The 14,281-nt window shown below is 50.8% G+C and overlaps 1 protein-coding gene across 1 annotated transcript in view; it reads left to right on the forward strand.

Moving 5' to 3' along the window:
- Nucleotides 1–14,281, forward strand: part of CCDC92B (coiled-coil domain containing 92B) — a 983,368-nt gene that overhangs the window by 778,991 nt on the left and 190,096 nt on the right. The window lies entirely within an intron of this gene.

Below are 14,281 nucleotides of genomic sequence, written 5' to 3' on the forward strand. Positions count from 1 at the left end.
CCGTTTTGGCGCGAAGGGAACTTTGGATAAGAGGAGGCTGAAAACACCCATACCATGTCGATCTCTGGAGTTCTCACTGAACGAAGGATAGGAACCAAGTATCTTGAAACTAAAAAGCAGAGTCGAGGAACCGCTGGAAGGTTTGGCACCCTGAGCCCGCTGTCGTCCCTAGCGACTCCATCCCGCACTCTGGAACTGCCTCTGCCTTCAAGTGGAGGTCCTCCATGAATAGTGGGAACTTATTCTTCATCGCCTCATCCACCTTCCTGAGCTGCTGGAGACCCCTGAAGAGACCCAGTTGGAACAACTGCGTGTGCTTGCATTGCGTGTACTATTGAGCACAATGCTCCTCTCTTCTTAGGGCTTGAACTACCGCTTAGTTAGGTGTGTTGCCGATGTCGAAGGGGCCTAAAGACTACCTGCACTCCCCGTTTCCTTCCCATCTAGGTTGTCGACATATTTTGTGCATTTAACCCTTTAGACCCCAATGGTCTTTTATAGAAATTGTATTGATATTGTTGTGTTGGTTTACTTAGTATTGCTGTGATTCTTTAGCTACGGTCTGAGTTACAAAGGCCTTGTAATAAATGTGTCTATATTTTTGATATAACACCTGTCTGGGAGTAATTTGTAAGTGTCCTTGCTCTGTGTGCTCTTTGAGGTCTTTCAGTCACCTTCACCCCTCCTGAGACTTAGTCTTGACCGCCTGCCATAGCTACCTTGATTGGTCTGGCTTGTCCAGAGGTTACCCTGTTCCAAGAAACTAGGCTGGCCTTCTGAATCTCTGCCCACCAGGTCAGAGTTTAGAAATCCATCTTAACACCGGTGCATCCTTGCCTGTGGCGCTGGCCTCCTTATCTAGTCGTATGCATTGCTTCCCCTCCTGTGTGCTTCGGGGGACTGCTGCTGCTGGAAGTTCCCAGGCAGCACCCCGAAGCAGGGTGGTCCAGGGTGGTACTCCACTGTGGCGGGGGCTGCAGCCCAAGCTGCCCCCAGGGACGGGTTCAGGTATGCCGGGTAGCTCCACTCCTCCCGCAAAGGGGCGCGGTAGGGAGACATCCAGGCAGAGGGGAGGGATTCTGGGGATGCATCCCTCAGGGCTCTCCAAGCTCAGCCCAGGTTCTTGTGCTCTCCTGCCTCCCAGGTCCCGTCCTCTGGCGCTCTCCTCCCGGCTCACATGTCTCTGCCTCCACACCAGGAGAACAGAGTCTGTAACAAATCACTGGGAGGGAGCACTGACTCCTGCTGGCACCATGGTGTCGCAGGCCACAGCAGTTGGCTGCCGGATTAATCAGAGAAAGGTAACACTTCGGTGTTACCTTTCTCTGCATGCGCGGCGGCCCGGCGGGGCTGCAACGGATCTGTATGTACTTACAGATCCTTTGCAACTTTCGTCCAGCGAGGCCCTGGGGGCCAGTTCCTGAAGTGAAGCCCATGCCTGGGCCAGAGTCCGGCCCAGGCGTGGGCTTCAGGAACCGGCCCCCAGGGCCTCGTCAGGATTTCAGCCCAGCCACGGGCCGATCCAATCCCACCCTGGGCTTTAGGCACATAAACTATCCCAATTAGCACTAACAGACCGTTTCCTTGATGGCCATAGGCTGCACCAGATTGTGAGGGGAGCTAATAAATGAAATCAGAGAGCTCCCAGTGAGCTAACACTGCACCAGCAATGTGGCGAGGCTGTTGCATACTGCGCAGCACAAGGCTGGCTTTCTACGTGCCCTAACAGCGGGCACCGCAGTAGGGGTAGAAGTCAAATATGGCATGTGATACATGCCAGTGACACTGCATGGCACTACTACAAGTGACACGTGCCACCAGCAGGTGTCACATGCCATGCCAAAAATGTTCATCATTGAGAAAAAGAAACTCAGATGTGCATGTCACTACATGCCAAACAATGTCATAAAAGAAATAACCTTCGATCTATCGTTTTAAAATGGATACGAAAACCCATTTGTGGGCCCTCGGTTTGATGAATTCGCGGACTCGTGCCTATTTCTTTAACCACTAAGCCACCATGTTGCTGCAGCAAAATATCCGTCAGTTTTCTTAAAACAGAAAAGGGACTAACGTTGAAGCACATGACAGTGCACAAAGGAGGTGAGTTTTAAGTCAAATCCTATTCTATAATACTAAATTTAAAGAACAGTTTCATACGAAATCTGTTACTGTCTAATGCTTAAAATGTCAACTGTATTTAACATATTTTCCAAAACAGTATAGTAACAATATTGAAGTGTGTGTGGATTAATTCATACTTTTCACAATTGGATTGTATGAAGAGTGATAAACAGTACAACTACATATGTTGCTATATCTTCAGATTTAGGTGAAACAGCACTTACATATGATACATTCAGTCTTGCCCAACGAAAGTTTTCAGAAGCTCTGCAATGTAATGTAATATAATAGTTAATTTGTATAGCGCCTTTTTGTTGTAGGCCCGTGCCAGATGAAATAAAGACGCGAGACGTCTTTAGTCGGTAACTGGGAGGGACCCCAGAGGCACGGGAAGACCTCCCCTTTTATTGGAATCGATGCACGTAGGTCATCTGACACAGAGCCCACGTGCACCGTAACATCCCCTTCCAACTCTACTCCAAACAAGAGCATTTGACAACAACAAACATAACTGAACAGTGTCACTCGTTATACTTGCGATTCCCCACTGCTCACTTCATCACTTAGCCTTTCAGCCTCTCTCTGGGTCGGCGGCCAGCGCGCTGGTGATATCTCGAGGTGCTGGGCACCGCGCTGTCAGCACTCTCCATGTCGGGGCTGTTGTCACTCCAACCGTCGCCCCCTGTCGGCAAATCTTTCTCTTTCTCTGTGATGTGAATGACCGTCCTCACTCTCTGAGGGATCCCTCGTCGGGGGTCTCTCGGGAGCATCGGAACCAGCTGCAGTTTCGGGTGAGGGAAGAACCCTCGTAGGTCGCTGTGATCATTGTTCCTTGAGGAGCCGCCACCCACCAGGGGATTGAGTCGTGAGGCAGGCATAGCTTGTGCATGGGGTTCTTGACCCGGGCCAGCACCTGATCACCGATATCCAGTGACTGTTCCACCAGGCCGCGGTGAGGCAATTCTTTGGCATTTAGTTGCTCCTGCCGGCAGTGCAGGCTCTACCACTCCTGGCAACCGAGCCTCGTGCTCTGGGATGGTGAACCTGACTTTGCGGCTGAACAGTGCTTCTGCTGGGGAATAAAGCTGTGGTGGAACGTGGCGTTGTGCGGTATGCCATGAGGAATTCCATGAGCACTGGCTCCAGCGCCTGACCCCTTTCCAGGGCAATGTGGAAGGCCTTATTGAGGGTCAGCATATACCGCTCCACGTCACCATTAGCTTGGAGCCAGCACGGTGTGATCCGGTGGTGCTCCACCCCGTACAACACAAGGAAGTTGGCTATCTCCTTGCTTTGGAAGGGGACCCATTGTTGGACCTCACTGATTCAGGAAATCCAAAAGGTGGTGAATGTCTCTTTTAGCTCTGGAATAACGGCTGTGAGAAACCTGAAGATGTTTCACCCGCTAGTCTCTGAGGAGGTGGCCAGGGCACTGCCATTGCTATTGGATCCAGTACCTGGGGGTGGACCAGTGCGGGAGGATCACCTGGATGGGGGGGGGGGGCTTTGGGTAGTGGAAGTGGGACACCAAAGGTCAAAACGTGGTATCCCCTTCCTTAAAACATCTTTTCCCCATCCAGCCTAGTAGGATATTTAGTAACTCTACCCCCCCTTTTCCAACACGAACACTTTCCCATACCGTGAGCAACAACCGACTAAAACAAGAGCCGTTTACCTGACATGTGCCAACACTAGGGTCAGGCAGAGCCAGGCAATTGCCGACAACTACATGCAAATTCTAAGCAAGGCTGAATGCACGAGGAAGCAGATATTACAGGATGGCAGTTCAAACAGAGGAGAAAGGCAGCAAGACCTGAAAGGACGTCAAGGAGGGAGATGCCCTTGCTCTTTTCAACCCAGACCTGAGAAGCCTCCGACAAAAGAAACATAAGACCGCGAATCATAGCTGGCGAATGGTGTGACAGAGGTCAGCAGTACGTGCAACCCTCCTGCACTGATAGCCAGGACGAGGAGATGCAGTTTCCATCGTGGTACCGTCCTTGACTCCAGCGGCAACAAGTTCAGCACAGCAGGTGAGTCGGAAGAACTTGATAGTGGACTGGACTGTGTTAGGCTCAAGGTTGCAGTGGCAACATTAAGAAGATAGATTAAAAGACAGAGGTATTTTTGTGAACGAACTTGGTACCATAGATAGAGTGGTCCAGCACCAGGTAGGCGCCCAGTCGAAGGTCTCTAGCTGGTACCCCTCTCCTGAACAAAGAGAATAAAGTATTGAAAGTACAAGTACCAAGGGGCCATAGGGAAGGCCGGTGTGAGAGGTCAAGGTGGTCATACAAATGAGGAAAACGCAGGAATGGTGCATATGTTCTGGGCATGTCCACTGATAGCGAAATATTGGAGAGATACAGCACAGAAAATGGAGGACAAGGGAATCCGCATGAAGGTGGATACGGTGTGGGCTTGCCTGTTGGGAGGGTTCCCCAGACCGCGGAAGCTTAAACATGTGAGTAAATTGAAAGATCTGGCATATGTACTGGCGAAGAGAAGGATTGCAATGGGATGGAAAGCGTGCCACAAGCCCAATGTGGAGACTTGGTGGAGGGACTTGCAGAAGTGGGCGGAGGCAGAAACAGCGGCATGGCAGGAAGCGTGTAAAGGGGACATAGAGGGTGAAGCCGGAGCCCTAGCTGGTTGGAGACAATTAATAGCAGAGCTATTTGGGCCCTTGTATGATGGACCAAGTGATGATGATTCAATAAGCGTGGCTGAAGAGGTCTCCCCACCACAAGAGGTGGAGACTGACAATGGGAGAAAGTAGGCTTGGGAGGGGGGTGGGACGGGAAATACAGTGGGCGAAAAAGTAACAATGTTTTGTGCATTTATGAGCAAGATATGTAACCACTGTAAGTTGAGTTGGGTTTGTTATTTGTTGTTTGAACAAAATTAATAAAATTGTTCTAAAAAAAAAAAGTGGTGGTCATACAAGGGTCAAAACAAACCCCTTGGACAATCAAAAGTCCTTGACACGTTACAGAAGTTTAGATGATTGTGAAATTGTGAACCTGAACCTGAGGGAACTGTGAAACAGGCATTTGCACCCAGCTGAGGGGAACGATGTGCGAACTGTGGTTTTTGTGAAGCCTGCACTTGCCGTAGGCTGTTAGAGTGACCCAGCGAGATTAGATTGGCCTTCAGAAGTCTGTTTAAATCGACAAGTGCTTTGGGAGACTGATGCTGAAAGAAGGATCGGAGCCCGGATGAAGGGGATCCTATGGTGAAGAGTAATCACCCGATGTCAAGGTTACCAGAAGGAACTGTTTGTTTTGTTGGTTTTAGCATATCAGGTCCTCTGAAGTAAGAGACTTTGCATGAAAACAGACTTGGGCACAGAAGGACCTGATATGGAGAAAAGAACTGTAAGCTTGTGCCGGAGAAGCCCAGGAGTGTGCTGTGCTCATGAGTCCTGCCTTGTCTCATGCTAATAACATGAAGAAGAGATACCCCAGCCATAACATTCCGACTTATCATTTTGTGAACACGTTTCTTTTCTTGTGAACATTGTCCCACACAATTTTGTAGCCTAGCAGTAAGGATTGGCAATAGGTTTTTTTAGTATGGGCCCTTTTTATTTGAGTAGACTCCACTAGGACTTTATTATTATTATTTGATGGTCATAGCTTGCTCCCATCTTAGATTTAGATTAGCTGTCTATCTCACCCATTTTACAGTTTAATAAACTCCCTTGAACTGTGATTCATCCAGCAGCACCGAGAAGTGTTGGGATTGAAGTACAGTTCCAAAGTCCATGCTAAGGGCTTTCCACGGGACCTCCGCGCGTGCCGGGGATGCAATGGGGGGGAGGGGTGTTAGGGAGAATTCTCATTCTATGGCTAATTTTCCTACCTATAGAGTCCCCCAGCAGCTTTGCTGGATTTGAAGGGTTTGTTTCTTTTCGCCTGCTAAGAGTGAGACTTTTTTTTCCCACTCTTAGAGCATTTTTTTGCTATGTGTGTTCTGGGCTATTTTTGGGGTTTTTCTCGACCCCATAGGAACCTTCTTTATTCACATGTGTTACACAGCACCCTCCGTGCAGTGACACAGGGGCGTCGTAGCGACCACCAAACATAGACTCCATACCCTGGGACTGACTACTGTCTCCCAGGGCATGTAAAGTCCCAATTGACTTTACTAGTCAATTTTTATGAACTAAACCAGTACAACCCATCTTACTATCGAGGTACTGGAAAGGGTTAATAGTTTTTCCCTTATGTTCATTTTCGAGAGGGTACCGTACAGTCCCTCTCTCAAAGGTTTCTGGCTGGTGGCAGTGGTTACTACCGTAAATATTTGACCACAAATATTTTCCTATGGGATTTTCCCATTGTTCGAGACTACCACATTTTCTGAGAGCCTCTAACATACCACTGGTTTATTTTTATATTAACTTTACTGCGGTAGGTTTTATTTGCCAGAACTTTAATAGAACTTCTTTCTCGTGTCTTTCTCTAAACTCCTAACCCCGGTCGGGGATCCTTTGTTCGTCCTTTTGGCGGGCTTCTGCCAAGAAGCCCTCCTTTCGGCGCCACTGAGTCTGGGGTGGGTCCATTGTGTGGGAGGGGGAGTAGGACCCCCTGCCTCAGGAACCCATGTCGCACTCTATCCTGATAGGCTGGAAGGTCTCCCGCCAAGGATGACCACTCCACTGTGTGAGTGACAGCTAGGCTGTATGAATGGGGCTCTTTTTGCATAAAAGCAGGGTCCTGAGGACTGAAAGAGCAAGACGTCGCACTGGAACTAAGAAGCCGAAGATGAGAGAAGCCAAAGGCATCTGCAACGACTGAACCACCGGTGAAGCCCCGCTGCAGCGTCTCACCACTTTTCTCCACACAACGAGAGAAGATCTTCATCTGCAAGAGCCTTGTTCCCTTGAGCTGGTGGAGCCAACCAGTTTGCCAATCGCCTTCCTGGACCTGCATTGGTCGAATCGCCAGTACCCTGTACTCGGAGGCCGGATAGCCAGGCACCAGTCCACCCGGACCACGATTTAAAGGAGCGTACCTTTTATTCGTCAGGCAGCACCGCGGCTGGTTTCATCCCTGGGTAGTGCAGTAACTCGAACCTTCCTCCATGACGAGAGCCTCTCTTCCTCTGCTGGATCCCCCGAACTGCAGGAACTACCAGGAACAGGAGCCACTTCTTCATTTTAAAAGGTACATTGTTCCGCCAGGCCACCCTTTCTCCGCGGTAGCACTAAAGGTGTTTTAAATCCTTTACCTACCTGTTGGGTTGGCCGCCCCTCTCTCTTAACGTTGTCTTTCACCTTCTGCATCCACCTTTTCAAAATCGTTAACCAAAGACTTGACTGCAGCTACAAGAACATTTTGCTCCTGGGCCCTTGCCCTGTACCACTGACTCTGGCACAGGCCTACTGACTCTGGCTACATTTGTTAGGCCTGCCTTCTTTAGATTGATTCTCAACTAGAACTGTGTTGGTGCACCTACTTCTGATAACTACCCTTTTCCTCCCCTTTCTAAAACGTGTGAAATGCCATTTTGCTTAGTTTTCATTTAAGTATTGCCTGTACTGATGTACTGTCTCGCTTAAAATTGCTTCACAATCTTATGAGAAGTGTTATTAGGGTGTGTAAGAAGCTATTTCTATATAACTTGTGCTTTCCCTCCCTTGTGAGAAATTGCTAGAGTATCCCTTGTGTGTGGTTTCTACCGTGCCGTTTTGCTCAGTTTTCACTCTGGTTCACTTTGTCTACAATCTAACTAGGGAGTGTGTATATTTTCCTTTGATTTAATTTTAACTTGCTTGATGACTGTGATAAATGTGTTTTACTAGATGTGTATAAAATAAATATATATATACTTTTTAATACAAAGCTTTGGTCAGTGTTTCCTTGTGCCATAGTACTGAAGGTCTATTGTGTAAACCCTGAATACTGCTCATCTCCCTCTTGAGAAGTCTGACTGCTCAGCCACAGCTACCAACTAAATCTTTCTGGTACAGACTGATACGAAAGGGGATTTATTGCTCTCACCTGTAGTTTTAATCTTCTGTAGTGCTCCCTAAGGGAACTGCACAGGATTCTGCCTAACAGGGGGGTCCTTTGGCAAGGGGCCTCAGCGCTAGGCACCAGGTGCACGCAGTGACAGCGTCATCAACTTTTCTCTCCATCTCCGGGAACCACAACTTCTTGCAAAGCCTTGCCACTGTCTTGCTCACTCCTTGGTGGCCTACGTGGATGAGGTCGATCACCATCTTCTGGAGGGACACTGGGATTATCAATTGCATCCCACAGAGCAGTACGTGCTCTGGCCCGATCGTGAGCTTGCCCCTCATGTTCCATAGCCCCCTGAGGAAGGCTTGAGCCTCTGGCGTTCAGGTTTGAATGATGCTCAAGAAGTCCTTCCATCGCCCCGACCGCAGCTGCTCCGTCAGCTTCTGCATGCCTGAGTCCTGGAAGGTCGCCTCCGTGTCATCGATGACCGACATAGACCTTGGAATTGCCGTCTGAGTAACCAGCGCAACTGTGGCCTCAGTGTCGTCCATAGGGGTCTTCTCCCCTCCGGACGGCCCTCTCGGGTGTCGGGACAGGTAGTCCGCTGGGTTGTCGCGCCCGCTCTGAAGGTCAGTGTCACATCATACTCCTGCAGTTGAAGTAGCCAGCGCTTGAGCCTGATCGGGGTCTGGGTGCGGTCTCGCCCAGGATGGGGACCAAGGGTTTGTGGTCTGTGACCACCATAACGGGGGTCCATAGATGTAGATATGGAAATATCTGCACCCCCATAGGACAGCCAGCATCTCCCGCTCAATTTGCAAATACCTGCCCGGTGTGGCCGTGAGTGCCTTGCTCGCAAATGCGATCGGTTTCCTTTCTCTAGATTCAGAGACTTGTAGGAGCACCGCCCCCAGCCCCACCGGGCTTGCATCCACCATCACCTCTGACTCCTTCGCGGGGTCAAAGTATGCCATAGTAGTGTCGGCCGTGAGGGCGTCCTTGGTGGCCTCAAATGCCTCTTGCTCCGTCCTGCCACAGCTCCAGTCCTGGTCCTTCTTTGTCAGGACACACAGGGGTTCGGTGAGGGTTGCAAGGTTTGGGATGAATCTCCCGCAAAAGTTGACCATCCCGAGATTACTGCGGGCCGCAGAGGATGAAGTTGGCTCAGGTGCCGCCTTGATGTCTCCCACCTTCCTGGGGTCAGGTGACAGTCCTCCATCGTGAAAGATGAATCTAAAGAACTCCACCCTACACTTCCTCCGGTTCAGGGTCAGTCCCACCCAGGACAGCCTCTCCAGTAGCACTGTGAGTCTGGCCATCTGCTCCTTCATTGATGCTGACTACACTAGCACGTCGTTGCTCACTTTGAGGACCCCTGGGAGGGACGCCAGCATGTCCCTGATAGTGTGCAGGAAGACTTTGGCCTTTGATGACACTTCAAAGCTCCACTGCCAGTACCAGAACAGTCCGATGTGGGAGGAGAACATACAAGGGAACCTGACGATACCCAGCCTTGAGGTCCAATGCTGAGAATATTTATGCTCCCCGCAGATCGGCCAGGATGTTGTCAAGCGTGGGATGCCTCTCGCTCCAGATCGCACGGTTCAGCAGCCTCGTATCTACACAGATGCAGACCTCTTCTGGGCACTTTGACTTGGCCACTATGATGATCGGTGACACCCAGGGCGTGGGCCCTTCCACTCTTTCGATGATGCTGGCTCCTTCCATCCTGATGAGCTCAGCCTCTACCTTCTACCGCATGTGGAGTGGAATGCGCCGGTGGCACAGCGCAACAGGCTGGATGGCTGGGTCAATGTGCAGCCGCACCTCCTCTCCTTTTAGGCAGCCCACTCCCTAAAATAGACCCGGGAACAGAGCTAGCAGACAGCCTATGTCCAGCAGATATACCTGGAAGGCAAAATGAACCAGTCCTAAGTCCTTTGCAGTTGCACAGCTGAGCAAGGTCTCTTTCACCACCAGTGTCACATAGAACTTGGCCTGGGTCGTTGACATCTTCATGCTGCACCGATGTGACGAAGAACCCGTCCAGCGCTAGGGCTGAGGAGCCCCTGTATGTGAAGATGCGAATGGTCAGGAGCGGTAGCGGAGTTGGCGCTGTTGAGATCTTTCTGAACTCTGCTGCTGGCATGATGTTGACGCAGGCAGGGGTGTCAACCAGGATCGACATCCTTGTGTTCATGATGGTGATCGAGCATCAGTGCTTCCATCGCTGTTGCCTAGAATCCAGGCATATCGCTGAACTAAAGAGTGCCTCCTCTATATCACCTGCTCCTTCCATCCTTAACAGGGATGCCAGTCCTGGCCTCCCGTCCTCATCCACTGTAGCCACCTGCTGGTACAGAGGAATGGGCGGTGTTGGGGGCGGTCGAGCCGCCTATGCGGATTGCCAAGGTGCTCTGCACATCCGGGCATAATGGTAGACCTAGCTGCACCGCCCACATGTAGCTTGTGCTGCTGGGCATGGCTTATCGTGATGTCCCGGGCCACCACACCCCTTGCACGGCTTCTGGCACTACTCCAGAGGTTTTTGCACACCATGCATGCTCTGCCTCCTGTATCTTCTGCAGGACCTTGGTGATCCTTTCGTTGATACCACCTGCACTAGCTCCGGGCGTCCACTTTTGACGCTCCCAGCATTTGCGCCGCTCTGGACGTGAAGAGCTCTGGGATTTTTCCTACCTCTAGGATTCTGTGTAGGGGTAGGTCGGGCTCCTTTAGAATCTGGCAGCACACCGCCACTGCAGAGCAGTGTTGGATAATCTGCACCTTATTCCGTCTGTCTCGCTGACTAGCCGACATGTCATGGTTAGACTCCGTAGCTGAGCATGATAAGCGTCCAGTGACTCCGCCGGATGTTGACCAGTGGTTGGAAATATTCCTGTAGCGTTTGTTTAGCTGCACTGTACGAGTTGTCTCAAGGCCGCAATGTTTTGAAAATCTGATGCATAAAATAGGAGCATGGCCCTCTGAGCTGCGTCGGCGTCCTCCTTGGCAGTAGCAAAATACATCTCCAGCCTCTCCACCCACATGTCCCACCATGGCCCAAGGGTGGCAGGGGCACTTAAGACATCAAATTCCGCACTCGACACCCAGTGAAGCTTCAGGGGCAATTGTAGGCCGTGCCTGCGCTCCTGCGCCCCTCACTCTAGGGCGCTGATAGGGACAGACTGGCCATAGAGGAAGCACCTGCTCCGCTATCATGGTCTTCATCCCCCCATGTTGGCAGGGCTCTTTTACCCACCTGTGAAAGGGTGTTCTCCTTATCCTGCCCCATTCGGCGGCACAAGCACCCCTGTGATGCTTCCGGGGCCACAAGCTGGGTAGTGGTGTGGTGGATGTGGTGATTGGGGCCTGCTGGGCCAGCTCCCTTCCACGCCCGCAGCACAAGCACCCTGGCAGGGCCGCTTGCGGGGATGGTACCGCTGTGTCCTTCGGGTCGCCCCCTTGTGCTGAGGGCTATGTGTGCACCTTGTGTGCCCTGCTGTGGGTGGAGTGGGGTGCCCTTTCCTTAGATGTGTATAACACAGTATGTGATGGTGCCTCCCCCGTACACTCAGCAGCAGGCAGTCCCCTTAACCTTTCTGTGAGGTGGGCCGTGGCCTGTTGGTACAGCTACCTGGTTCCAGTGGGGACGCTGTGTAATGGACATGTACTTACCGGCCATGCCAGGCAGTGACAAGACAGCATGCTGCGCCGCCTCCGTGGGCTGCCGCCTGAAGCCACGCCTTCTTCCGGCTCTCGTGCTGCCACTTGCAGTATGGCTGAGCGCGGTACCAGCCGGGGCTGCATGGCGGCTCACCTGGGTGATTGAGAGGTGCCGGAGCTCCAGGTGAAACGCTGTGCCTCCCGTGCACCTTTGTCGCCAGATGTTGTAGGCCTGGGGTGAAGCTCTAGGCCAGAGGAAATGAAGATGCATCTTTAGTGGGTAACTGGGAGGGACCACCGAGGCACGGGAAGACCTCCCCTTTTATTGGCATTGGCGCGTGTAGGTCACCTGACACGGTGCCCTTGCGCACCGTAACATTTTTCCCCATTGCTCTGGTCTCAAAGTGCTAGTCGGTGAATGCCCTTGGGGGGCTGAAGTCCATGGTATGAGAAATTAGTCAGATGAGTTTAGAATACGTGTGTGCATTGTGGTGTGCTCTCCTTTAAGGTGCGAAGACGGGGTACGTCATTGAGCCGTGCCAATAAATACAGCATTGCTTCAGCACGCAGGGCAGTGCATGTTTTGGGGCAGAGAGGGCATCCGTGCACCCAGGGCCAGTGGTTCAATTGGGAAACCACATGAATTATGGTGAATGCGAAGGAGGGTAGGGGTGGCCAAGTCTCTACTAGCTACCCATATCGGGCTGGCATGTGGTTGGCTGCTGTAGGATCGTCTGGATAGTATGCGCATGCAGGAAGTTCATTATGTGTCTAGCTAGACTGAATATTTGTCATTGGGGGATAGCTGCATTCTTATGGCAGAGGTTTTGTGCGATGTGTCTTAAGAGTGGTGTGTGCTGGCAGATGTGTATGGCTGGGTGGCCTTGCCATCGTTAATTTTTCTTTTTTTAAAAAACTTTTATTTTATTGGCAGAGTTAGGCAGTTACACGCTTTAAGCACTTCAGCATAGTTATTGACATATATGAAACGGTAGACAAATGAACAGTCGCAGACAATATCATCACCAGGTGAGAGATAGGCATTTCTAGACCCAGTTCATACCATGTTCATGGAAAAGGCGATATAGGTGGGGTTGAGTCCTCATCAGTCTCTTTATTCAGGTAGCTGCAGAAGGCAGTCCAAATATTTCTGGGGCGAGAATGCGCTGGTAGGGAGGCAATATAGTTCTCTTCTCATGTGTGCGTCGAAGTGAGGGCTGAGAGCCAAATTCTAAAGGTGGGTGGGAAGGGACGCTTCAAACACTGTAAAATACATTTCTTGGTGACCATACATCCCACATTCAGAAATGTAGACATTTTCTTAACCCCGTCCCCCCTCCAGACACCAAACAACATCGCCATCGGGTCTGGGTTGATTACAGTACCCGCAATTTCAGAGAGTGCTTCAAAGATATCTCTCCAGAATGCCTGTAGCACAGTGCACAACCAAAACATATGTGCGTGATCAGCACCCTCACTGTGGCATCTAGGGCAGACATGGACAAGATCTCGGTTTAACCTAGTCAGTTTGTGTGGGGTATAGTACACTATTCAGTATTTTGTACTGCATGCAGCCGGATCTAAAATTTAGAGAAACCTTACATGTATGTGACCACATCTTCTTCCACATGTCATCTGAAATATCAAGACGGCGTTCATCGGCCCAAGCACTCCGGGCCTTGGGGGCCATATCTGGATGTTTCGTTAGTAGGGTTTTATATAAGGAGGAGACAATGCTCAGACTATTGCTGGAGTTGGCAATGTAGTGTAGTTCAGGGGTATCGGGGGGGGGATTCTTCTGGGAATGTTGACCACATACGTCGGACTGTGGCTCTCAGTCTATAGTACTGTAGCATTTCCAGCGCTGAGCCCCTGTGGTCGGGGCGCCATGCCTGTGGGGTGATAAACTTATCTTCCGGAAATAGATCTGTTAGCGCTTGGTACCCCAGGTCAAGCCAGTGATGGGAGAGAGGTTTGTCATGAGTAGGTTCGAGCCCAGAGAAATTCAATATGGGGAGTCATTTGTAATATGAGCGAGGAGTGGATGCGAGTTTGATAATGCGGCGCCATGCTATCAGAGTGGATGCAATGTGGTCAGCAGGGGCGTCAGTTGTGTATCTGTGATGTAGGATGAGGGTCATAGTGTTGATATCGGTTGTGGCCAGTTTTTCCAACCTGCCATGGGGGGGAGGCGGAACAGTGGAGTGTTTGTACCAGTATGTGGCATATTGGGCTTGAGCCGCTATCCAATAAAGGGTCAAGTCGGGAGGCGTGAACCCTCCTTTCTCATAAGGTAAGGCCATATGTTTCCATATCTTTCTGACCGCGCCAGCGTGCCATAGGAAATGAGAGCCCATTGCGTGTAGGTCATCAAAGTATTTCTACCCCGGCCAGATCGGTACATTTCCGAAGATGTATAAAAGTTTGGGGACCAAAATCATTTTGATCAGTGAGAGTCTGCCCGCCAGGGAAAGTGGCAGGGTGCGCCATCTCATCAATTTTGACTTGAAGTAGTTTGCACC

Source organism: Ambystoma mexicanum, chromosome 9 (assembly GCF_040938575.1).
Source record: "Ambystoma mexicanum isolate Mex_15411 chromosome 9, UKY_AmexF1_1, whole genome shotgun sequence".
Classification (NCBI taxonomy): Eukaryota; Metazoa; Chordata; class Amphibia; order Caudata; family Ambystomatidae; genus Ambystoma; species Ambystoma mexicanum.